Source organism: Lycium ferocissimum, chromosome 1 (assembly GCF_029784015.1).
Source record: "Lycium ferocissimum isolate CSIRO_LF1 chromosome 1, AGI_CSIRO_Lferr_CH_V1, whole genome shotgun sequence".
Taxonomy (NCBI): Eukaryota; Viridiplantae; Streptophyta; class Magnoliopsida; order Solanales; family Solanaceae; genus Lycium; species Lycium ferocissimum.
Window position 1 is genome coordinate 28572409 of NC_081342.1, and position 14003 is coordinate 28586411.

The 14003-nt window shown below is 41.2% G+C and overlaps 1 long non-coding RNA gene across 1 annotated transcript; it reads left to right on the forward strand.

Moving 5' to 3' along the window:
• Window positions 1-10209: 10209 nt before the first annotated feature.
• Window positions 10210-13915, forward strand: LOC132053564 (uncharacterized). Its single transcript, XR_009414149.1, has 2 exons — window positions 10210-10404; window positions 10869-13915. It is a non-coding gene; the product is annotated as an uncharacterized LOC132053564 (long non-coding RNA).
• The last annotated feature ends 88 nt before the right edge of the window (window positions 13916-14003 follow it).

Sequence of the window (14003 nt, forward strand, 5' to 3'; positions counted from 1 at the left end):
GGCTCCTCGACCCGTCAGCTGCAAGGACGTGTTCGAGAAGATGATAGCCACCGGAATACCATGTTGCACTCGAGCTAGGCTCCCAGTCCCCGATTTAGTGTACGCATACAAGAGATGTCCATTTCACCAGAATCAGTTCGGTCATACATTGAATGAGTGCTTGGGTTTAACAAAAAGAATCATCAGGCTGATAGACGATAGGGTTATCAAAGCCTTATGGGGGACACAAACCTTACTGGTCCACGACCCTATCGCCCAAGGAGTGGGGGTCACCGCCGACACATAAATCTAGTGGTATGATGTCACAGTATTCGAGGAGACTTATTCTAGTATCTTCTCAACCCTAGTCGTCTTAAGAAGGGTTAAAATCGTGGAACCTGTCCACGAGCCCCTACCAGTGGGGCCCAACCGAAAAAAAGGTACTTATTCCATACAGGAGCTATGGGACATAATATCGAGGAATGCGATGCTTTCAAGCTTGAGCCGAAACACATGATCAGAGTCAGGGAGATTTTAATCATCCTATCCCCGCAATTCTAAAGAAGAAGAAAGACATGAGAGAGCGATTTCGTAAGGACAACGACTCGCGGGGCAATCCTCCTTTGTAAGCTAAACTACGGTAGGGCCTGATTTTTCGTGAAAAGATATGTAGGCAGTCCACGTAAGACTCGGCCCCTATATGATATAAATTATTATACCACCACCACCACCCCCCCCCCCCTCTATTTGGAAAAGAGAAGAAGGGTTGCCAAAGTAGGTCAACCACAAGGCCCACTGGACAAAGATCTACTCTACACAAAGAACCCATAACACCTAAACCTTTAGAACTAAGGATCAATCAGCTATTTGGGTTTTGGTACATGATTTTATGTGTCACGTGTATTTTTTCAATACAATATATATGATATCTTGCTTTGGTATTATTTTCAGTAACTACCTTTGCCTGCCTTTGAGTTATTTTTATCTTATAGAACGAGGTCGATTACTTTAGTAATGCAAACTGGCATACCCGAATGCCCCCTCATCCCTTTCCCTCACTTAGCTCTCCAATGCCCGAACATTTCTCAATTTATCCACCAGGGACTGTTCCACCTTTACAAAATCTAGCTGACCCACATCACATCGGTACTTCTTACCACACCCCGCCTCCAGCAAAATACACCTAAATTTTGGGAACCACTCATTCGGTTCCCTCGTATCAAGCTCCTCAGCCGGTGAACATCAATCTGGAAAGTCGACCATATGTTTCAGCTTTGCCAACCAGGCAAACCACGTCAGTCCCACCAGACCACCCTACTTGCCAAACAGTGTCCTTCTATACTCCCAACGCTTTAAATGAATCTTCTTTAGGACACAAAAAACTGGACCACTATAAGGAAATGGAGAAGGCATGGAGGGCCAGACACGATAAGTGTGAGAAGGACATGGAGAGTAAAATGGAAGAACTATTGGAGAGGTCCAATAGAGTCACAAGAAGGGCCACAGGATTGAGATACAATAATCTGTACATACACCCGGACTTGGACCTACCAGAAAGATTCAAGATCCTGAAAATTGATATTTTCAACGAGATAGGGAATCCCAAAGCACACCTCCATTCCTACTGCGACTAGTTGGTCGGTGTCAAAAAGAACGAACCTCTGATCATGCGACTATTCAGCCGAAGTCTAACCGGTGAAGCTGCCAAATGGTTCGCAACCCAAGACATGCGCCAATGGCTCACTTGGGAAGATATGGCAGAAACCTTCATGGAAAGGTTTCGATTAAATGTCGAAACAATGCCTGACCGATACTACCTCGATAAGGTCAAACAAAAGTCAACTGAAAACTACAGAGAGTTCGCCAGCCGGTAGAGGGCCGAAGCAGCCCGTGTACAGCCACCGATGTGTGAGGGAGAACTGGTCACCGTGTTCATCTGATCACAAGAACCGAATTTCTACGATAAAATGTTTGTTATGACTGGAAAGCCATTTGCCGAATTGATCAAGATGGGAGAGGCCATAGAAGATGCTCTCAAATTTGGCAAAATCATCAGCGTCTTCAACAAGGCATCTGCCCAAGCTACTGTGGGGGTCTTCCGCAAAAAGAGAGAAGACGTGGCAAGCATATCCCACACTCCAAGCCCAAACCCCAAAAGGCGAGAATAACCACAATCTTCTCATCAAACTCCACCTCCTGTCAATTATCCAACTTCTCCTTACAGCCCTGTGCCTGTGTTCTACACACAACCAAGCTTTACGGCCATTGTGCTAGCTTACTTAACTCTACCAAACATCTGAGTGCCACCTTCTACTTACCAACCACCACCGCAATAAACTTATCAACCACCACCACAACATAATTATCAAACAGCAGACCATGCTTATCGACCACCACAAAATAACCCGCCACGGAAACTACCAAATTATCACTACCTCCCAAATTACTAAAATCAACTACCACCTCCATCAAACAATGCTCCACATCCCACTTTCGAGAGAAAGCCAGCAAGAGAGTTCACAACACTACTTGAGCTAGGGACTCGACTCTTTGAAAGGCTACACGCCGCATGCGTCATCCAGAAAATCCCTCCAAAATTGGCTCAGCCAGGGAACAGGTTTTTCAGAGCCAATCAAACCTACGCCTATCACTTAGGAGGCAATGGGCATAGTACGGAAGATTGCATAAATCTCAAACATGAATCCAAGATCTGATCGACAAAGGAGAGATCATTCTGGAAACTGCAGCTCCCAATGTAAACACCAACCCGTTGTGGAACCATAAAAACGGGGTCCATAATTGAAAAGAAAGGATCGGATAGCACTGCAGGCATTAGTCCCCAAGAGTCAAGTCCAAAATAATGACGAGCTTTCCTCACGCTCCAGGAGCATCCTAATTTCAATGTCCTGATCCCGGCACCGAAGATTCGCCAAGCTATGCCAGTTTTCAAGACTTTAGTCCTAGTGCCGGTGATAGCTCAAATAAACGGACAGCAATGCTACCCCAAAGAAAAACACGTGGTCCAATGCAAGAAGCCAGGGCTCAAGGTATGACTCGCTCAAGAAGATGTTACACTCCTAAATAATTGGCTCCGAATTCAACAAGAAAAGAAACCACTCAAAAAAGAACAATAACTAAAGGAGAAGCAGAAGACTTCTGGCGGCGTATGCAGCCAAAGGATTGTTCAATTGTTGAACATCTGAAGAAAACACCGACATAGATATCAGTGTTAGCATTACTAGTCAGCTCGCCGCCACACAGGCAGGCTCTTATGAGAGTATTGGATGACGCATAAGATCTGCCAAGGCTAGTAGCTCCTGTCATCGGAGAACACAAAATCTACTTCTCCAAAGAAGTTTTTCCGGCCGAAGGAACCACCCATAACAAGGCTCTATATATCACTTTAGAGTGTTGTGACAAAGTGATAGAAAGAGTACTCGTGGATGATGGGGCAGGGCTCAATATCTGTCTTTTAACCATACAGACTCAACTTAGCTATGATGTTGCAAAGTCCGTCAGAGCAGGACGAATGTCAGGGCATTTGATGGGTCCCAAAGTGATTCTTTAGGAGAGGTGGACCTGCACATCCAAATAGGACCTGCCTCCTTCACAGCATAATTCCAAGTCATGGCAATCACCGCCAATTATAACTTGCTCCTGGGAAGACCATGGATACATTCTGCCGGTGCCGTACCGTCAACCCTGCACCAAGCAATGAATTTTGAGTGGCAAGGCTAGGAAATCATGATCACAACTGAAAAAGATACACAAAAAAATCCTTACAACATCATACCAGTGATCGAAGGAAACCCCAACGGATCATACTTCCACGTGGTGGAATACATCGGGGCAACCCACGCTGAGGAAAAGGTTGACAAGCCAATGCCTGTAGTCTACCAAATGATTGCCTCCACGATGCTGAGAAATGGTTTTGAATCGGGGAAAGGCCTGGGAAAAGATTTGGAGTGCATAACAGAGCTTGCACCAATCCCAAAAGAAAATGACCACTTCGGCATGGGGTATATTCCTAGCGAGGACGAGCTCACAAAAGCCACCAAAAGGGAACCAACAATGGAGGATTTGCCTCAACCGATTCCGGGGTTATACCAGTCATTTCCCAAACAGATGCCAATACAGAAAGACGATGAAGTTAGTGAGGGCTTGGAGCTGCTGCTCCAAGAGGAAGGATGCTGCGCAATCATCGAAGAATGCCAGGAGATACCCACCATACGCAGCCTGAGGCTAGGAGAACGCTTGGACAACTGGATATCCACTCCCCTCTTGGCTCCTCGGTAGAGAGATGGGCTTCTTTTAAATCCTTTTGCTAAAACGGTGACATCGGCCGAGGCCCGGATGATCGCCCTTTTTCAAAAAAATTACCTCGCGATGTTAAAAATTGGGAATGGTCCGATGTTGTTCCGGACCAGGACCACAGTCTGTAATCAATTACTTTCAAATCAATGAAAGCCTCGATTTACGCAATTTTTTTTTTACTAACAACAATAAAACATTCTTTATAACCATGCATAATGAACAATAATAAAACCTAACTTTACTTTGCCTCACTTTTTCAGTAATTATTATTATTAGTATTAATAATAATAATAATAATAATAATAATAATAATAATAAATAAAAAACAACCGAAAATGTCATGACATGCCGAGAAACGAACGAGGAGAATGACAAATAAGAGTACGAGGAATATGACGAGGAGACGATGATGCCAGACGGCCTGGTAGAAGAATTGGAAGAATCAGAAGACAAGAAAAACCAAACATGGACGAAACCGAGGTAATCAACCTCGGTGACGAAGAGAATGTTAAAGAGACACGAATTAGCACACATTTGGAAGCGCCACAGAAAGAAGAGCTCATAGCTCTATTGAGGGAATATGAGGATGTCTTTGCCTGGTCATACACCGACATGCCAGGACTGAGCACTGAGATAGTGGCTCACATATTACCCATCAAAGAAGGTTTTGCTCCGATCAAGCAAAAGACCCGACATTTAGATCGGATATGAGTATCAGGAAAAAGGATGAAAGTGGAAAAACAGATTAAATCTGTATAGTGGATATGACGTCCTACCCCACTTAGTTGGCCAACATAGTGCCAATACCCAAGAAGGATGGAAAAATTTGAATATTTGTGGACTATCGGGACCTCAACTGGGCCAGTCCGAAAGATAACTTTCCCCTTCCAAACATCCACATTCTCATCGACAACTGCCCCAAGCATAAGCTGCAGTCGTTCATGGATTGTTTCACTGGGTACCATCAGATACTCATGAGCGAAGAAGACGCTGAAAAATTAGCTTTCATCGCCCCTTGGGGAGTCTGCCATTACAGGGTAATGTCATTCGGTCTCAAAAATGTCGGCGCCATATACATGAGAGCAATAATTACCCTGTTCCATGATATGATGCATCGAGAGATCGAAGTTTATGTGGACGATATTATCATAAAGTCGAGAGAGAGTTTAGATCATACCACGCACCTGCGTAAGTTCTTCGACAGACTTCGCAAGTTTAATTTGAAGTTAAACCCTTCGAAGTATGCATTTGGAGTGCCTGTGGGTAAACTATTAGGGTTCATAGTCAATCAAAGAGGCATTGAACTAGACCCTATGAAAATCAAGGCAATCCAAGAACTGCTGCCTCCCAAAACCAAAAGAGAAGTCATGAGCTTCTTAGGAAGGCGGAACTAAATCGGGTGATTCATAACCCAATCAACCATGATTGTGGAACCATTCCTCAAACTACTCAAGAAAGATGCTCCCACAAAGTGGATGGAGGAATGCCAAGAGGCATTCGACAAAATCAAGAAATACCTTTCCAATCCTCCCATCTTAGTGCCACCTAGGCCAAGGAGCCCACTGTTGTTATACCTGTCAGTATCAGAGAACGCTTTTGGGTGTATGCTCGCCCAACATGACGAAGAAGGTAAGAAGGAACATGCCATTTATTATCTGAGCAATAAGTTCACATCCTGCGAGTCGAGATACACACTCTTAGAGAAAACATATTGCACCCTGACGTGGATCCTCCAAAAGCTAAGGCATTACTTGTCAGTGTTTACCACTCACCTCATCTCCGTAAGTGGATCCATTAAGGTATATCTTTCGGCAACCGATGCCCGTTGGAAAGTTAGCCAAATGGCAAATGCTACAAAGCGAGTTCGACATTGTGTACGTAGCACAGAAGGCAATTAAAGGACAAGCACTGGGCAACCTGCTGGCAGAAAGTCCCGTTGACAACGAACTCGAACCATTACAAACTTTCTTTCCAGATGAAAAAGTAATGGCTACGGAAGAAGAGGAGGCCGAGTCGTACTCAGGATGGAGACTGTTCTTCGATGGAGCAGTCAACTACAAAGTTTCTGGTATCGGAGCAGTGTTAATATTAGAAATAGGACAACACTATCCAATGGCCGCAAAACTCAACTTCAGATGTACCAATAACAAAGCCTAGTACCAAGTATGTATTCTCGGCCTCAGAATGGCATTGGACATGAACATATGAGAGTTGTTGGTAATCGAAGATTTTGACTTGATCATCAATCAAGTGAAACGAAATTGGCAACCAAGAATGACAAAATACTGCCAGATGTGAATCTGGTATAGAGACTGTGTGGGAAATTCAAAAGTATCGACTTCAGGCATACTCCGAGGGCACAGAACGAGTTTGTTGGCGCTTTGGCGACAATAGACTCCATGATTCAAAACCCTGAGAGTACTCACATTGATCCAATAGAGATCACTCTGAAGGAAGAATAGGCATACTGCGCTTACGTTGAGGCCGAGTCAAATGCCAAACCATGGTCCCCCGACATCAAGACATACCTAGAGAAAGGAAAGTACCCTCCAGAAAGCTCGAGAAATCAAAAGAAAACCATCAGGAGGTTGGCCAATGGGTTCTTCCTAAACAAAGAAGTATTATACAAGAGGACACCCAACCTCGAGTTACTCAGATGTGTGGATGCCGAAGAGGCAACAAAATTTATGCAAAAATGCCATCAATGTAAAATTCCCAGAGACCTAATCAAAATTCCTCCAACACAGCTACATGCAATGAGTTCACCTTGGCCGTTCGTGGCATGGGGGATGGACTTCATCGGACCCATTGAGCCACCGGCATCCAATGGACATCGCTTCATTTTAGTCGCCATCGACTACTTCACCAAATGGGTGGAAGAAACTTCTCAAAAGTCGGTGACCAAGAAGGTTATGGATGTCTTCGTCAAGAACAATATCATATGCCTCTTCGGTGTGCCTTAGTCCATCATTACAGATAATGAAGCCAATCTGAATAGCCATCTGATGAAAGCCATCTGCGAGTAGTTCAAGATAACTCACAGGAACTCAACTGCCTATAAGCCGCAAATGAATGGAGCCATGGAGGCTGCCAACAAAAACATCAAGAGAATTTTGCAGAAGACGATCGATAACTATAAGAATTGGCACAAGCAGCTGCACTATGCTTGGTTGGGATACAGAACTATAATCCGGACATCTACCGGAGCAACTCCCTCCCTCCTTGTCTATGGTACCGAAGTGGTCATACCCGCAGAGGTAGAAATTCTCTCATTAAGGATTATTCAGGAGGAGGAACTAGATGACGCAGAGTGGGTAGGAAACCGCTACTAAAAACTATCCATGATACATGAGAAGAGAATGGCTACAGTATGCCACGGCCTACTATACCGCCAAAGAATGTCTCGTGCTTTTAACAAATGGGTCAGAGCCCGACTCTTTCAAATCAAACAGCTTGTACTCAAGCGAGTTTTTCCTCACCAAGATGAGTACAAAGGAAAGTTCACACCAAACTGGCAAGGACCATACATGGTCCACAAAATGCTTTCAGGAGGAGCCATAGTCCTAGCAAAAACGGACAAACAGGAATGGCCCAAAGCTATCAACGCAGACGCTCTCAAAAGATACTACATCCCTGTAATCGTATTATCAGTTATTATTAGTTGCATTTTTCTTGTAATCGCACTTTTTCTAGTAATCGCACTTTGTAATGAAAAAATAACTATCCATATATGAACTACGCAATGACCTGACTTCCCCCACAGTGGGATATGTAGGTTGTCCACATCGTACCCGGTCGCATTATTAGTAAAAACCAAAACTCAATTACTTTATTCTGAACTACATTCAGCCTGATTCCTGCTGCGACAGGATACGTAGGCGCTTTCGAGCTCGGTCGTCATAAAAGAAAAATCAAAGAAACCCTTAGGAAGCCTCAGAAACACAAAAGTCAGAAGGAAGCAGCAAAATCATAATACAAGAATCGACGCGAGAGGCAGACAACGTCAACCTTAAACTGGGGCAAAAAAATTTAGGAGACCTCAAAAATACCCGTCAAAACAATCAACAAGGAAAACGACAGACCCAGACCTTGAACTGGGGAAGATTTTTGAGAAAACCTCAAAAATTCCTACGGAGTGACAACTAGAGTCAAGCGACACAAGACCTAAACCTAGGGCAGAATTTTTGAGAAAGATATCAAAAATTCCACCAGTTTAGGAATATAGCAATAGGACCTCCCAGAAAACCTGAAGACCTCGTTATAAGAAAATAAATCTCATGATATCTAAAACAAAACAAGATTTTTAAAAGAAAACAATGCATTTATAACTTTGGCCTCAGATTTTTCAAACCACAATCAACATAATTTCGACTTTAAAAACCATCTCTCGAAATACCGAGTCCAAGAGGGGCAGATCTAGAGAAGAAGCCAAGAGAAGATACCTGATGGAAGGACAACGACACTAATCAGCCTCTAAGGAAACTAATTATTTTCCGTGGATGTGTGTTTTTCAAAAATCAAACGGAAGAATGGCAAAATACATCACCAACCGTTTGAGCACAAAAAAGGGAAAGGCAGATTCAACCAGACATAATGGCCAAAAGAGCCAGAACAGAGTGAACAGGAAAAGTTATATTTGACCACAAGGGTCAACAAGACAAACGGATGACAAAGACATATCGACTATAAGGGTCAACAAGAGAAACAAACGACAAAGACATATTCAGCTAAAAGGGTCATAACAACAAGCATAAAGATATATTCAACCAAAAAGGTCAACACAAGGACAAAAGGGCATATCCGACCATGAGGGTCACAGCCAACGCAACGGACGAAAGAAAGATTATCCAACCACAAAGGCCATATCTTTCCTCTGCATGCCACGAGGGCCATTCATACAAACATTTCCGCAAGGGCCATTCATACAAACACTGCCGCGAGGGTCATTCATACAAACACTGCCAAGAGGGCCATTCATACAAACACTGCCGCGAGAGCCATTCATACAGACACCGCCAAAAGGGCCATTCATACAAATGCTGCCAAAAGGTCCATTCATATAAACACTTCCAAGAGGGTCATTCATAAAAACATAGCCAAAAGGGACATTCATTCAAACGAAGAACACCGCCGCAAGAGGCCATTTCATAGAAACAGACTGCAGGTGGTCAAAACACAACAGCTATCAAAGAAACAAGCATTGGCAGAAGAGACGCACAGGGGCAGCAAAACAAGAAATATACAGGCCGCAGGTGGTCAGAACAACATAAATGAAGACAGGATCATGTATGCTGAAAAAGGCCATTTTAGTACAAAAACACAGACCGCATATGGTCCAAGAAAACCAGTGCCAGAGAAGCACCACATAAAGACGAACAAATACATCCGGAAAGCTACGCAGGTTGGTAATACGGAACAGGGCCAAGAGACCTGCCACGATACTACTCAGCATATGGAAATAGGTTAGCAGACACTGAGGAGTGGGTTGATCAAACCGGATCCAGATACTTGCGAAGCAAACGTGAAACTTTTTCTTAAGTGTCCTACTCCGTCAAAAGTTGAGGCACTTGAAATAGGTAAGTAGAAATAACAAGTGCATTTTTACTTCATTAAGTTAAGCGTCTAAATTTGAATTTAATTATTTTATAGAGTTTACCTTGGCGTTTAATTAAAACAATTTAAGGCAGATAGAGATATTCTTATAATCATAGTATTTGAAATTTTCACAAAATACCCCGTATATACCATAAATATATACGTATATACATAGATAATATATGAAATAACATATATATGTATTTTGGGGCCTTATTTTTATCCTGGTCGGGTACGACCCAATTAGAACTGACCCGGCCCAAACGTCCTTTAATATAAAAGTCCAAGGGCCTCTAACGCGTACATTTTTTGCCCCTTTTCATTGAATCAGCTAGGGTTTATTAACCCTAGCTACCCCGCCATGAATTCCGGCCCCCTTTACCCGTCAGTCGGTGCCATTTTTGGCAAAAACGCAGAAGATATAGACTTTTTGCAGTCATGTACCACCCATTTTGGGTTAGCATTAAATGCTTCGACAGCTTCAACCCCACTTCCACCCAATCTCAGCCCCAAACGGTAATTTTCTTTTCTTTTTCATTTATTTTTTCTTGCTTTCCAGCCAAACATCTGAAATCCTTTATTGTATTTGTTGTTTTGTGGTGCCACACCCTCGATTCTCATTGGTTGAGTCTAAATCTGTTGGGATTGATACAAATGAGTTCTAATCAAGGCCATTCATTCTTGATATCAGTTAATCATAGTCATTCATATCTGTTGGAGTATTAATTTTTCAGAAAAATTTCACAACTCCCATATCGGGGATTTAGGGTTTCTCTCATGTTTGGGTGTCTATAAATAAAACCCTATTTCATTGCAAAAACAAGTTTTGAACATAGCTTCATACGCACAAAGCCTGGATTTTGAGCAGTTCAACTTAAAATTAGGGCTATTAGTAAAAATTTTAGACTTAGCTTTTAAAAGTTAAGCTTCCCAGTTCTAAAGGTTGATTTCTGTTTTCATTGTGTGGCTGAGTTGAGGAGAGGAAGCCCTAGGAGCTTTCAAATCCATTCTTGATAGTCGGCTGCACTAAAAAAAAGGTAATCTTTTATCTTGTTATTGCTTTTTTTTTAATTTATTTTATGCTTAGCCTAAATGTTATTTTGTTTAGCTTAGATGTTTGGCAGTGTTAGTGATGTTGTTGATAGATATATTTGGTGTTGCTTAATTATTGGTATCTCTATGACTTAGTCTGTATATGTTCTTGCCATGACCAACCTGTTTATGCTTAAGCCAGTCTCTACCTTTTAAATATTTGAATGAGATGATTTAAGGATTTAAGCAGTGTCAAGATGAATCTATAATTTGAAATATATAATGAATTCCAAGGTCCAAGCCTCATTGTAGTTGTTAAAAATGGATTTGAGTAGCCTGTCAACTACTAAAATGGGATTGAAAGGATCTTAATGATGTCTTTTGTTCTCAGCCTAAATGCAAATGCCTTAGACTTGCTATATGATGTTAAAACTAATCTGGTTGATGGCTCTGATTTGAAGCTAAGTAGATTTTAAGAATCGAAAATGTCTTGGTTATGTGGATGAAGTCTGTTCACTTGAATATATATGGTCCTGTCTTAGGTAATCCTCTTGATCTCTGAAATTAAAGGTTTTTGAGGTTTATTCTGATCGTGAAAGACCCCATCTAGCTATATTAAGATAAAACAGGGATTAACCAGCGCTTTTTTCAGTAGTTTAAAACTGGAAGTACTCATATAGCTTTAACTGTTTTCATGAAAATTAGTCCTCTAGTTTTGAAAGAGAAAAGAGGTAAAAGAAGGGAAAAGGAGGGAAGCTTGACATGAACTTGTCCAGACTCTTTCACATGTAAAAATTTTATATCATATCATAAGGCCATGTTCAAAATGTTGAAAATGCAATGACATAATTAAATATGAGAGTGATAATGAAGTTTGGATTTCCTTTGGGATTGAAATATGTTGTTTCTGGTTCTGTCCTATTCTGTTATGTATAAATTAGTCCTAAAATGAGATGTATATGTCTGTTGGGATTCTATTATGTTCAAAGGTCAAGAGCTACTTCATGGTCAGGACTTTAGGTTAGGTTAATTAAAATGGCAACGTGTCACCACTTTATAACTATTTGGCTTGGTTTAATGATGAAGTGATAAGGCCACAAATGTGTATGGATGAACTATAAGTCACTAGGCATAAGGAAGCCTTTTAAAGGCACCTTAAGAAGCGGATTGAGAAAGGCTAAGCTCAACTTAGCTCATAGTATCTTTCCTCCCATATAAAAGGTGCCATGGCATGCCTTAAAGGGTCTATGGGATACGTGTTTGCCACATACACAACCTTGGCCTTTCACTTCTGCCATTAGACCAAAGGGAGGGCTTCATATAAAATGAATTCATTATAGTGTAAAACTGGTTATTCTAATATGACAATGGACCTGTTAATAAGGCTTTAAAACTGGTTCCTATACTACTTAGGCTATTAGGAGTGTAAAGAAAAAAATGGGATGGGATAGATTTTGGTGTACTTGTCTTCAATCCAGAGATTGAAAAATTAAGTTATGGGGTTGCTAATTCTTTTAGGTTGTGTGTCTTTCTCTTCCTTTTTTTTTTATGGAATCTGGTAAGCTAAAAAAGTCTGTAAATCTTCTAAATGGCTGTGTTTAAGCAAAAGTATCATGCGAAGTACATATTTCTTCTTATGTTCCATTTGTGTGATTAGCTTAAGAGATTTGCACATCTTTATTTGGGAATCACTAAATGTGTTCAAGCTCGTTTATATATATTCTTTCTAATTAAAGTGTATAGTCTAGACTAATAAACACCTGAATATATCAATTTGGATTGCCTTTCACTCATCTTTGAAACATCTTTGAAATTCGATTAAGGCTTTGTGTTTGCCACCTGTGGTTGGTATATGCTCATGCTTATCCTGTTGAATTTTGAGTCTTGGTTTGTCAGCCTTAGTTTTAGGATTAATCATTGCCTTAAACTTGAAAGATAATTAGGTGGTTAATAGAGTCGGAGATTTAAGGGAAGCCTGGAAAGACTTGGAGTTGCTTGCAACCCAGTTCAGTATGGCCAACTTAAATCAGAGACTGATAATTAAAATTGAATCATAGGCTTAAGGTGATACTTGGAGGGATTAAGAGTTGCTTGCAACCAGGTACGATACGATATCACCAATAGACAAGAATGGTAAATTAAAAGGTCATCCTTGGAAAGGTTGGAGTTAAATGCAACCCAACTCAGTACTGGTCAACTAAAAATAAAATACCAGGATCAATAACTAAAGCAAGAATAAGGTTTAGTTTCAAGATTAAGTATAGATATACATAGGGATGTATATATGATTGATAAAAAAGAAGAACTATACATTGTATACACTTGATATACATATCAGATGTGTATATCATTGGCATATCATGTGTATACATTAATAGGTTGATCACATATAGAGTGTAAATCAACCATTTTGAGGAATAGAGGCCCCATAGGCTTGAACACTTTGTCAAAATTTAGAATTATTAGAGCTTGGGCCAGGCCCATTTCATAATCTGGTATAGAAGTTCCATATTCCACACTTAGGATAAAAATGAGGGGACACTGATGGGCTTTGGGTATATTAGCAATGCAACTGGGCTTCCAGGCCCAGTTTTTCTGAAACTGAAGGTGTATATATATGTTTTACGCTATCTACATATATGTTGTAGTGATAAGTTCAATAAATCAACTCTAGCAGGTGTGTTCTTTCTCCTCCTCCCTCTTCCACTGCATGGCCACTTGGTCCAAGTTAGACCTCCGTTGTTGGGCTATGGCCCAACAGGTCATTCTTTCAGCCAGATTAACGTGAAAAGGAAGCTAATATTGTACGGGAACGCGTTGAAAGCCCAGCCATGGGTAAAAATAGCTAACTAGGGGTTTGGTACACCCTATCCTATCCCTTTTCTTTTTATTATTATGTCCTCTTATTTTTCAAATTGTTGTATTGTATTCATGTACTTGTAAAAAACTCGTAGTATAGTGGAATCCTTTATGATTGAACTAGACATCTTAGGCATACAGTGCATATGCCGTTTAGTCGAATTTAGGTCCCCCAAATGATTTTTGAAATCCACATTAAGCATAATGGTTTCAAGACTTGAAAA